General features: G+C 46.5%; 1 protein-coding gene across 2 annotated transcripts in view; it reads right to left on the bottom strand.

The window, feature by feature from the left end:
* RABGEF1 (RAB guanine nucleotide exchange factor 1) overlaps nucleotides 1-6,795 on the bottom strand; it is a 125,229-nt gene extending 118,434 nt beyond the window's left edge. Inside the window, exon 1 of one of the 2 annotated variants that reach the window (XM_073616755.1) lies at nucleotides 6,557-6,795. The gene's annotated coding sequence lies outside the window, so the exon portion shown is untranslated. The remainder of the gene's footprint in view (nucleotides 1-6,556) is intronic. The other variant, XM_073616754.1, reaches the window with a different exon arrangement.
* Between the last annotated feature and the right edge of the window lie 6,708 nt (nucleotides 6,796-13,503).

Genomic DNA, 13,503 nt, shown 5'->3' with positions numbered 1-13,503 from the left:
ACTTCCCTCCACCTACAAGATTTAAGGAGGAAGTAAACTTCCATCTTTAAATTTACCTATAGGTAAGCCTATAATAAGACTTACCTATAGGTAGTGTAAATATCTCCTAAACATGCACCATTTAGGACAGGGGTCCTCAAACTTTTTAGAGAGGGGGCCAGTTCACGGTCCCTCAGACTATTGGGGGGCCGCACTATAGTTTGAAAAAATATGAACTAATTCCTATGCACACATCTTTTTTGTAGTGCAAAAAAGAAAAACAGGAAAAAACAGTACAATATTTAAAATAAAGAACAATTGTAATCAATATAAACTTATCAGTATTTCACAGACTCCCCTCATTACAGAACCACTCCCAATCACAGACCCCCCCCTCCCCATCACAGACTCACCCCATAACAAAGCCCCCCATGACAGATCCCCCCATCACAAAGCCCCCCAACACAAACTCCTCTCCATCACAAAGCCCCACATAACAGATTCCCCCCATAACAGACTCCCCCATATCACATACTTCCCCCATCACAGATACCCCCATAATAGACGCCCCATCACAGACTCCCCCATCACAGTCCCCCCATATCACAGATTCCCCCCATATCAGTCCCCCCATAGCACAGACCCCCCCATAACAGACTCCCCCATCACAGATCCCCCCCCATAACAGACTCCCCCCCATAACAGACTCCCCCCCATAACAGACTCCCCCCCATAACAGACTCCCCCCCATAACAGACTCCCCCCCATAACAGACTACCCCATCACAGATCCCCCCATAACAGACTCCCCCATCACAGATCCCCCCATATCAGTCCCCCCCATAGCACAGACCCCCCCATAACAGACTACCCCATCACAGATCCCCCCATAACAGACTCCGCCATCACAGATCCCCCCATAACAGACTCCGCCATCACAGATCCCCCCATAACAGACTCCCCCATCACAGATCCCCCCATATCACAGATCCCCCCCATAACAGACTCCGCCATCACAGGTCCCCCCATAACAGACTCCGCCATCACAGATCCCCCCATAACAGACTCTCCCATCACAGATCCCCCATATCACAGACTCCCCCATAACAGATCCCCCATATCACAGACTCCCCCATCACAGACTCCCCCCATCACAGACTCCCCCCATAACACAGACTCCCCCATAACACAGACTCCCCCATAACACAGACTCCCCCATAACACAGACTCCCCCATAACAGACCCCCCCCATCGATATTACACTACCGCCCCTTGTATAATATCACAGCACTCCCACTCCCCTCTGTTACCTGTATCACACAAGACATGAAGCATGGTAGGTCCGGACAAAGAGCGGGACTTTGCAAGTGAAAGGCAGGCGATTGATTCCTGGGACCGCCCTGATGCCTAGTAACCAATCACCTGCTTCTTAACACAAAAGGTCCTTTGTCCAGACCTGTCATGTTTCCCGTCCTGTGTTATAAAAGTAGCAGAGGGCAGGGGGAGTGCTGCGATGTTAAAGGGGCAGTCCGCGGGCCGGATAAAAAAACGCTGGAGGGCCGGATGCGGCCCACGGGCCGTAGTTTGAGGACCCCTGATTTAGGAGATATTTACTGTACATGCAGCCAGTGAAATCACTGGCACATGCGCTCTGAAGGAGCGGCCGCCCGTGCCATTTCTTCAGAGCCCTGTGCCATGACCGGCATGTGCAGTAGTGACGTCAACGTGGCTCCGGCCAGTCACAGAGCTGGAGTCCGCGAACCCAGAAGGAAGACTGGTGAATATGGACTCAGTCTCCAGCGATGACATTGCATCGCTGGAAGGCTTCGTTTTGAGGTAAGTTTCACAATGTGCTAGCATGCGATGCATACTAGCACATTATGCCTTTGTCTTGCAGGTAAGAAAAAAAAAAAAAAAGCACAGAGGTTTGCAACCGCTTTCCGTTTGTTTTTCACATTAAGGCTGGCCATACACTATACAATTTTCTTATTCAATTTCCTTTAGATTTACCTTAAACTATGTAGTGCAAGGGCCTGCCTGATAAAATACAAAGGGTTTGAAAGGGTTTAGATTTGGCCTCATATTATATGGTTTTGGGAAATGTAAAGGAAAGTTGAACAAGAAAATTGTATGGTGTATGGCCAGCCTAAAATATGGAAAAAGTTCTGAAATTATTTATCTTTGTCTCATTTTTTTTTACATCACAGAAACCTGACATTTTAACAGGGGTGTGTCAACTTTTTATATCCACTGTAGGTGTAGTATTATGAAATTTTACTTGCATAGCTCACATCAGACATCCTATGCAAATGGTGTTTACACAGTGCTACAAGCTAATTTTAGCATCTATGAGGGCTAAAGCACAAAAACAAGCCAGGCAGAAAGAGACAGACAAGAAAGACAGGAAGAAACCGGCAAGCTGATGAGCCACCACTATACTAATGATAATTCATCGCTGATGGTTACAGAATTGGAGTCACAAGACATCACAGCTGCCCCCACCTAAATATATTCCAACTACTTACAGCAAATCTTTTAGCATATTATTGTGTTCTATGGCTTATTTGTGATCAATAAATAGTCAGCAGAGCCCATTGCCCAAAGTACTCTGTAAAGGCCAATTCACACCATATGTAGTCCAGGGGGGGGGGGGGGGGGGGGAATGGGGCTGGGGGAATCAATTTCTGCACAGTGTGTCATTTGTTTCTCCAAATGTGTTTCATTCATCATGCATAAAGGCTCGGTTCACACTAGTCCGACTCCAAAGTAGTGCAACTTTGGAGTCCAACTTTAATATGACTTTACACTCTGGGGCATTAAGGCCCCCTTCATACCTGAACGATTTTCTGCTTGAAGCTCTAAAACGCTCGACAAGCCAAATCCTATTCATTTCAATGGCCCCTGTTCACATACTGTATGAGCGTTCTGTCACCTGAAGCAAAACGTCTGAAGCTCAAAAAAGTACACAAGCTTCTTTTTGGCAGATAACAGGCATTTTTGGCCCTATAGACTTCCATAGAAACACATCAAATCATGGCAAATTGCAGGACGCTCTTGCGATTCCCGTCACTACCAATGGCACTGCGTTTGTGGCAAGATATTGCCACGATTATCAGCCTACAAATCACGGTAAAATCACGTAAACAGAATCACGGGTCTTCTGTCGCCAAAAAAGTTGTGAATGGAGCCTCAAATAGCAGCTCTCCACCCCTAACTTCCTCCCCCTCTCTTCCCCCTAGTGCTTTCTATTAGCTGCTGTAAAATGCTTGTAATACGCTTCTAAAAAGCGTTAAAAAAAAGCTTGTAAAAGTTGCAAAAAAGTTTTAAAAAATGCCAGTAAATCAATACGCTCAGGTGTGAATGGAGCCTAAAGTCCTATCAAAGTCAGACCAAAGTAGTGCAGGAACCCTTTCTAAAGTCAGACAGACTTATTTAGTATCAGTTAAAGTGCATGTAAAGTCTCTTTATTTTCTATAAAAATAACAAACGTGTTATACTTACCTGCTCTACGCAGTGGTTTTGCACACAAAAATAAAGCAGAGGACAATCAGAGCAAACTAAACGTAATAATGAATGCAAGCTGGACAGTGAGAGAGATGGGGGCTCAGGTAAGTATTAGCACCCGCTGGCAGTACACAATAGCGCTGCAGGAGGGAATCCCTCATCAATACAGTCAGTCAGTACCAAGGAATATTCTTTCCTTCAACCAGTGGTTGAAGGAAAGAAAATTGCATAATTTATGGCCTAGCTTACTCATTCACATGGGGGAATCTGGGCCCCTCCCCTTATTGTTAAAGGGGGCTTCCAGCCTGCAATAAGCCCTCTGCCCACAGGCCCCCACAACCACCAGGCTAATGTTGTGGGGAAGAGGCCCTTGTCCTCATCAATATAGGGACAAGGTGGTTTGCCTGGCAAGACACCCCAATGTTAAAGTGGTTGTAGAATCTGCAAGTTTTCTACTTTCATGCATTCAATGCAAAAATGTAAAAACCTTCAGGGGCAGCTTCTCCCTCAGCCCTCCCTTATACTTACCAGATCCCAATCCATAGGTGTGCACAAGACCAGAAGCTCTCCCGAGTCTACCCCTCCTCAATGGCTGAGACACAGCAGCGGGAGCCATTGGCTCCCACTGCTGTCAATCACAGCCAGTGAAGAGGGAGCTGGCCGAGCCGCAATCTGTGTCTTACAAACACACACAGGTGGCTCAGGAGTGAGCAGACACGAGTGCCCCCAGATCAAGCAGCTTGCTATGGGGTCACTCAGCAGGGAGGAGGGGCCAGGAGTACTGGCGGGGGACTCGAGAGGCAGATCAGGGCCGCTCTGTGCAAAACCATTGCACATAGCAGGGAGGGGGCATACGTTTGTCCTCCCCTCCCTTCTTTCCTGGCTGTCAGGTTGCATGCTCAAATAAGAGAGTCTATTGTGAAATTTGGTGGAGACCTGAAGTTTTTTTTTTTTTTTACATGAGGTTCCTACCTAAGTGAATTGGATGCAGGTTTCTCCGCAGCCAGTTCGCATGACAGGAGATTGTGACCGGCTCTCTATGGAGCTGGCTCACATATTTCTGTTGCGGCTGCGGAGTGGCTTGCACAGTGTGCATCTTTGGCTCTGTTTCAAGGCCGAATTTAGACAAAAATTCAGCCCTGATTCGTCCTGAAATGGAGAACAGGGATGCACCGGACCCCTGCAGCCGCATTCCTCGGAGGTGTGAACCCAGCCTAAAGTTCATACAAGACGTGGCAGCTGTCTTGTGTTTAGTTCTGCTTTAAAGCAGAACTTCACCCAAAAGGGGAAGTTTTGCTCATTTACATCTATTCCCTCCTTTTCTGCCACTTTATTGGGGGAATGGGTACCTGGTTTTAACAGGTACCTGCTCCCACTTCCGGTCAGATCGCTGAGGCAATCCGAGCAGAAGTTCAGCCCTCCCCTCCTTGCCCCACAGTCTTCTAGGACATATCACAGGTTTGGGAAGACTGCAGAACAATTTACAAAGTGCAGCGTGGCTTGCTCATTCACAGTGGAAAACCAGCTGTGAAGCCACAAGGCTTCACTGCGGTTTTCCCTTATTCAAGAAGCTGGCCCCTGGACCTGTAGCTGATTGAAGAATTGGCTCGGGTGATGACCACGCTAGATCCCTGGACAGATAAATGTACTTATATTAAAAGTCAGCATCTACAGCATGTGTAACTGCTAACTTTTAATTTTTTGGAGGGAGAACAAAGCTCCTCTTTAACTTTTGGCATTGTTTTGTATTTTCTTTACTGGTTTCTAGCAGCCAATTAAGTAAGGGGACAATGGGTGGAGTTGCCCCATCAGGCTCTGCCCTCCTTGAGATTGACAGCCAAATGTAGCACTCCTAATACATTTCAGTGAATGTGTTTTGTATTTCCTAGGATGCAGGTTGCCAGTATCCTAGCAAGCAATGATGTGGGCTGAACTTGGATGGTGGGTGGATGCTGAGAGACTGCTTCCCCATAGTTTTCCTGCTGACAGCAGCACATGGATTCCATAGTCACTATTGGGCTAACAGCTATGGAATCTGCCCACTTCCAATCACAGCGCAGGTGGATCTGATGGGGAACTAGTCTCTCAGAGACCTCCATCGGGCTCTGCCCACCCACAACAAAACCCCTTATCCGGTCTGTGTGAGAGGTGCACTGGCAGCACAAGGGATCCCAGCACTGGAGCACCTAAGCGTGTGGAGGTTCCAGGTGAAAGGTGATAGCAGGTATGGTTAGTGATAAAAATATTGATCAAAAGAGGGGAGACTAATGGAAATTTGTATGTTCTGTATATAATTGTATTGTATTTTGTATGTATTGCACACTGCCCTCACTGTGCACACAGCACTAATAATGTTTTCAGTAAATGTTTACATTCTTTCGAGTCCTGATTAGAATTAGCCTGCCTATGTAACGCCCCTTGTTACCATAAACGTACAATTGTAATATTAATGTGATACCTATGTAACACTCTTTCTTCCTCTGCAGATGTGAATTCATTTACACCCTGACACATCTAGCAAATACAGGTGCATTCGCAGCCACCAAAACGCATAGGTACCAGAGTATTGTGCGGTTTGGTGGGCCGCAATTTAAATAATCATGTCTGCAGAACGTTTTGTGTGTTCCTGTGTATTTGGCAGCCCATTGGAATGAATAGGCTGCCCTAAAGGGACACTTTCCTTTATGTTGTGACCCTTCCCTCAATGCTGGGAATCTCCTCCAAACAATCTGTGTTCCTGACATGTACAGAAATCCAGCAAGAATTGGGGTGCCCAGGCCCTGACAGAGTTCCTATCAGCGACTACCACACTCTTTATAAATGGCACTTATATACATTCTCCACAGGACACAAATATCCTTCACTATAAACCTGACTCTACTGGGAGGTGGGGGGCTTCACACATCATACATTGAGCCCTCAGCCTGGTGCTGCACTCCTCCTGGCTTATCAGCAGACATGCCCCTTTAACTGGCAGGACTCTGGAAACACCGTTCATGGTAATTGTTGGTTGTCACACATGTCCCCCGCCTCAGAATAACAACACCCCCGCCCCCTATATTCCAGGCTCTTACCTTTGTTCGTCCCAGGTAATTTGAGTTCCTGTGACCCTCCTGGCTCTCACCCCAGAGCGACACGCAGGCCAGGTCCGGCGTGATGACGTTACATGACGCTGCGTTCCAAGCCGAGCGGACACTTCCGGGTATGAGTGGGCAGCCTGAGAAAAGAGCGTTTCAGTGTCACAGTCTGACTTTATTTTTTCATTACCGACTCATTTTAGGAATCAATTTAAATGTTGCTAATGCGCATGAGAATACGTTTCTTCCGGTATGTTGCTGCTGAGCAGAAGCAGCCATGTGGTGAAACTGGCATTGGTACCATTGTATAGGAAGCCAGTAGCGCCCCCTAACGAACTATGAGAGATATACAGTCCACTCTCATGATCTACATCAGAGGCAGTGTTCATTTAGGCAGCAAGTTTCGATTTAGTAAATCGGAGGTCCGCCCAAAAAAATAAAAAAATAAAAGCCAGCAGCTACACATACTGTAGCTGCTGGCTTTTAACCACTTCAGCCCTTGAAGAATTGGCTGTGGGTAATAATAGGACACTTACCTGTCCTGGAGTCCAGCGATGTCGACATCGCAGCTGATGTTTGCATCAGCTGTCCCGGGCTGCTGCCACCATTGCATCTAAGGGAACCCGGCAGTGTATCCTTATGGCTTCACACCAAGGCCCTGCTTCTCTCTCCTACTGGCCCGCGGTGACGTCATGGGCCACGGCGCAGACTCCCGAAAGTGGGAACAGGATAAGACAGGTATCCCCCCCCCCCCCCGAAAGGTGCCAAATGTGGCACTGGAGGGGGGGAGGAGACAAATGAGCGTAAGTTCCACTTTAAGTGTAATGGTCTGTACACACGATCCGAAAATTGGACGAAAAATACAGCTTTCGAATCGAATCGTACGATAATCAGATCTTTAGTACAGAGCTTTCGAGAGCCAATTACAACAGTTCACCCGATATTATCCGATCGGACAGACATGAACATTTTTCTTGTATGATACCAGATCGTACGATTTTCATTTAATCAGTACAGTTGTCGTCCAAAAATACAATAGAAATACACTACAACACATGACATCACTTCCAAATTTTTATTCTGTTGTACGAGAATTTTTGTCATTCTAGTAACCTCTCCATTTTTATATGTGACTAGCATGCAAAAAAAAAACCGGATGATCTGTCATCCGATTTTTGAATCATGTGTATGAGCCATTAGGCTGGCCAAACATTATTTAATTTTCATGTTCAATTACTTTTAGATTTACCTTAATTTCTAAGAAAGATATCATTTTGCCCCTGTACAAATCATTAGTAAGACCCCATCTGGAATATGCTGTTCAGTTTTGGGCACCAGTTCTCAAAAAGGATATTGAGGAACTGGAGAAAGTGCAGAGAAGGGCAACCAAACTGATAAGAGGCATGGAGGAGCTCAGCTATGAGGAAAGATTAGAGGAACAGAATTTATTCTCCCTTGAAAAGGGGAGATAACCCGCTTCCGGACCGCCCACTGCACATTTACTGCGGCAGGGCGGCCCGTCTGTGCGAAACAACGTACCTGTACGTTGTTTCATCCTCAAGGTCTGGGGTGCGCGTGCACAGCGACTCGCGATGGTCGTCGGGACCCGCTGATAATTCTGAGGAGAGGCAGAATGGCAGTCTGTAAACAAGGCAGACCACCGTTCTGTCAGAGAGGAAGAGAGAGATCTTGTGTTCCTGCTAATCAGGAACACGTATCTCTCGCTTCCTCCAGTTAAACCATCCCCCACACAGTTAGAAATCACTCCCTAGGAGCACACTTAACCCTTTTGATCGCCCCTGATGTTAAGCCCTTCCTTGCCAGTGTAATTTATACAGTGACAGTACATTTTTTTTTTAGCACTGATCACTGTATTAGCGTCACTGGTCTCCAAAAATTGTCACTTAGTGTCCAATTTGTCCGCCGCAATGTCACAGTCCTGCTAAAAATCGCTGTTCACCACATTTACTAGTAAAAATAAAAATGCCATAAAATATCCCATAGTTTGTAGACACTATAACTTTTGCGCAAACCAATCAATATACACTTATTGGGATTTTTTTTACCAAAAATATGTAGCAGAATACATATTGGCCTAAGCTGATGAAGAAATTAGATTTTTTAATTTTTTTTATTGAATGTGTTTTATAGCAGAAAGTAAAAAATATATATATATTTTTTTTTCAAAATTGTCGGTAATTTTTTGTTTATAGCGCAAAAAATTAAAAACGCAGAGGTGAACAAATACCACCAAAAGAAAGCTCTATTTGTGGGGAAAAAAAGGACATACGTTTTGTTTGGGTACAGCGTCGCATGAAAGCGCAATTGTCAGTTAAAGAAACGTAGTGGCGTAATTAAAAAAATGGCCTGGTCATGAAGGTGGTGAAACCTTTCCTGGTCTGAAGTGGTTAAGGGGGGATATGATCAACATGTATAAATACATAAGGGGTCCATATAGTGAACTTGGTGCCAAGTTATTCACTTTAAGGTCATCACAGAGGACAAGGGGACACTCTTTATGTCTAGAGGAAAAAGAGATTTAATCTCCAAACACTGTATATAAACAGGAACACGGTCAAGGATTAAAATAGAAGCTGCATACTCAGAAATAAAATCAGCTGTTAAAAGTGATTACAAAACTGAGAGTTTAATGAGAGCAGAAGAGAAGATAGGACATGCTCAATGTAAATTAATTGGGGGGGGGGGGGGGGAATTAACAAAGAGTGCTGCGGGGTCTATTCCTGTACCTCTGCTAAGCTGAGAAAATGGAGCAGATCCTGGGTGCAAGAGAAGTTCAATTTTATCCACCACACTCCTTACAGGCTTGCCCACATTTTGTCTAGGGTGCTGTAGTGAATTAGCCAATGGCGCCACCATACGATCATCGTAAAATAGGGTTCTGTGCAGGGCCTATACTGGGCAGGTGCACAGGGTGCACACGCCCAAGCGCTGCGAGCTAGGGCAGAGGGGGATGTCTAGGGCCAGCCCTACCATGGGTCCCACCGTTGGATCCATTGGGCTACCTCTGAGGGGAAGGGGGGGGGCAAGGGCCGCCGGATTACTCAGAGCAGGGATCTCCCACTTACCTGGCTGCCATTGTCATACCAAGTCTCGCCTCCTGGTCTGGCTCCTATGATGGACGTCACAATGGTCCAATGCCAGGACATGTGACGTCCATCATAAGAGCTAGTGCAGGGGGTGGGACTTGGTATGACAGTGACTTCCGGGTAAGCGGGAGATCCCCGGCGGCTCTGTAATGTGTACTGTGGATGTGTAATCCGGGAGGCTCTCCTCTCTCCCCATGCACTAGTAATGCTGTGCTGATGGACACTGATGAGGCTGAACTGAGGGGCACTGATCAGGCTGCACTAATGGGCACTGGTGAGGCTGCATTGATGGGCCATGATCAGGCTGCACTGATGAGCACTGGTGAGGCTGCACTGATGGTCACTGATCAGGCTGCACTAACGGGCACTGGTGAGGCTGAGCTGATGGGCACTGATGAAGCTGAACTGATGGGTACTGGGGAGAATGCATTGATGGGCACTGGTAAGGCTGCATTGGTGGACACTGGTGATGCTGCATTGATATGCACTGATCAGACTGCATTGATGGACATTGGTGAGGCTGCACTGATGGGCACTGGTGACGCTGCATTGATGGGCACTGATCAGGCTGCATTGATGGGCACTGATTAGGCTTTTGCTAATGGGCGCTGATGAGGCTGCATTGATGGGCACTGGTGAGGCTGCGTTGATGGAAATGATCAGGCTGCATTGATGGACACTGGTGAGGCTGCATTGATAGGCACTGGTGAGTATAATACACTCTTCAAATGTGCTTTAAAGTGCATGGTTTTCTTTTTTATGAACAAGAAAATAATGATGTTATGCTGTCGGGTTGGTATAATAATGCTATGGGGCTGGTATGAAATTATTTCCAGGGCTGGTTTTTATTCCAAGTTCGGCCCTGATTATCACTACACCAAGGTGTTCTGGTGAAGATCAATATTTTACAACCTTTGTTAATTAGGACTGATCTGCTCCCTGTTCTGTGCTGTGTCTGTGGCAAGCTAGATAGGGCCACACAATAATGAACTTGGAAGCAGGTCTGAAGCTAAGTATTTTACAAGGTGGCTTCCACTTGGGGGGGGGGGGGGGGGGGGGCAGAGAACTAATGGAAAACTTCACTTAAAACACGGTTGTCCTTTAAAGTGTAACTAAACAACACAGGCGTTTTTAACCCCTTCTTTGGGGTTGAGAGCACCCCGCTAGCAGACTAAAAGCGCCGCTAAAACAGTGGTAAAGCACTGCTAAAACAAGCATCGATTTACTGCTAACAAACGGGCGGCCCCAGCATGAGAGGGGTCTTACTTTGGAGCTTCCGCTGTCGGCTGCTTCTCTTTCACAGTGAAGCCGTCGCTGACAGCTCAGCCTGGGACCGGACCAGTCGCGGCTGCAACATAGGTAAGTATAGCGATCTTTTCTTTACAGAGTTAGATAGATTAGGCTTAGAATGTGGGTGGGAGTAGGTTTAGGCCACTTTCACAGTGAGGCGCTTTACAGGCGTTTTAGCACTAAAAATAGCGCCTGCAAAGCGCCTCTCTTGTCACTCCAGTGTGAAAACCCGAGTGCTTTCACACTGGAGCAGTGCGCTTGCAGAGCATTAAAAAAAGTCCTGCTAGCAGCGTCTTTGGAGTGGTGGAGGAGCGGTGTATACACTACTCCTCCACAGCCCCTGCCCATTGGAATGCATGGGCAGTGCTGCCAAAGTGCCTGAAAAGCGATTTGGCAGCGGAGTTACACGGGCGCTATTAACCCCTTCTTTGGCCATTAGCGGGGGGTAAAAGAAAGCGCTGCTAAAATTAGCGTCACTTTCCTGCCGACGCTCTCACCACCCCAGTGTGAAAGCAGCTTTAGATTTAGTTCTTCTTTAGTGATATAAAGCAGTACTAGCAAAGTGAAATGTGTACTAAGTCCATCTATGGTCATAGATTGTGCAAATTTATTCTCTTTTTATATAGTATCTAACAGTAATCATGCTTTGGCTTTATTTCTGAATTCTCCAATGTTCCTATATTAGATTTACCACTAGATGGCATTAGTTAGTTGCACTTTACCATATTGTGAAGTTTTGTATGAACAATTAATCTAAATATTGCTAAATCTATTCTATTCTTTCAGGCCTTGCCAACAATGCTAAATAAAAAAACACACTATAATTTGTTTTTCTTGCTGGTATTACCAGAGAAGGCAATAAGGTTCATAAATAGAAAACTGGTGTAATATTCCTACATAGAGTAAGCTACCCTGCACAGTATTTATTAGGGCTTCTGTACACAGGCAATGTTTACTATGTTTGATGTGCGCTTGAAACACGTCAAATGCAGGCCAGCAGATTCCTATTTACCTCAGTGGTACAGTGCAGATGACAGTTTTGAGGTTGCAGGTAACCTGCTTAGCATTGCATTTTTCTAGACACTGAGGTCCTATTTGAGATGTGTTTGCAATGAAAGCAGCAGGTGAATTTCATGCCTTTGAGCAGTACTGCCTCTGCCTTCAGGTACAAAAGACAGCATATGACAGCAATGCCATGGAATTACTATACTTTACAGATTGAAAGACGGCTACAGCGCAATTGTCCAGTTTTTGGGAGGACAATAGATGATGTCCTCCTAGAACCCGTGGTGCCCCCCGGAGTGAGCATCAGATGCACTCTGTGATAGCTATGCTCTTCGGACAGAGCTGATCACAGATCAAGGCAAACAGCCAATCACAGCAGCCCTTTACCATGTGATCAGCTATGTCCAATCATAGCTGATCCTATGTAAACAAATGTAAGTTATCGGCATTTCTTTTCCTCAACACTTTCACTGTGACAGCACACATTTACACTGATAATCAGGGAACTGGTCATCAGTTCCTTGATTATCAGTGCAGCCCTATCAGTGCCAATCAGTGTCCATCAGTAAAACATATCAGTGCTCAACATGGACGGGTGGGTGCGAATGAATGAGTATGGGGTACATTGTACCCCTACCCATTTACCTAAAAAAAAAAAGTGTCAATGATAAAACACAGTACACAGGTTTTTTAAGTATTTTATTAAGGCAGCTCCGGCGTCTCTTCCGACTTCTTCTCCCCACTCCGGCTCTTCTGGCTTCTGCCTCTGCCAGTTCTTCTCCCTCTGTCCGCTGTCTTCTGCCTCTGCCGGGTTTTCTCCACTGTTTTCTTGCTCTTTTGCTCCTTTTTCTCTGTTCTTCTTCCGATGTTGATGCAACACTCTCTTCCGCTCTAATGCTAGGTGCGCAGTGTGCCACTACTTAAATTGGCATGCGGCGGGGTCACCGGGTGACGTCAACCCAGAGGCCCCACCCCTTATGACGCCCGGGGCATGGTGGGGGTGACATCATAAGGGGCAGGCCTCTGGTTGACGTCACCCATGACCCCGCCCCATGCCAATATAAGTAGTGCCACACCACGAACCCAGCATTAGAGCAGGAGAGAGCGTTGAGTCAACATCAGAAGAATAACAGAGGGAGAGGACAGTGGAGAAGACCCGGCAAAAGAGTGAGAAGACATCGGAGAAGACCCAGCAGGGGCAGAGGACAGCAGAGAGAGGGAGAAGAACCGGAGAGGGCTAGAAGACATTAGCAGAGGGCGGAGAAGACCTGGAGAGGGGAGAAGAACTGGCAGAGGCAGAAGACATCAATGGAGGAGGCAGAAGAGCTGGAGAGGGGAGAAGAAATCGGAAGCTGCCTTAATAAATTACTTTAAAAACCTGTGTACTGCGTTTTATTTTGGACACTTTTTTTAGGTGAATGGGTAGGGGTACAATGTACCCCATACTCATTCACATAGGGTGGGGGGCCGGGATCTGGGGGCCATCTTGTTAAAGGGGGCTTCCAGATTCAATAAGCCCCACACCTGCAGACCCCGACAACC

The sequence above is a fragment of the Aquarana catesbeiana genome, linkage group LG02, assembly GCF_042186555.1.
Source record: "Aquarana catesbeiana isolate 2022-GZ linkage group LG02, ASM4218655v1, whole genome shotgun sequence".
Lineage (NCBI taxonomy): Eukaryota > Metazoa > Chordata > Amphibia > Anura > Ranidae > Aquarana > Aquarana catesbeiana.
This window is presented reverse-complemented; position numbering and strand designations above follow the sequence as displayed.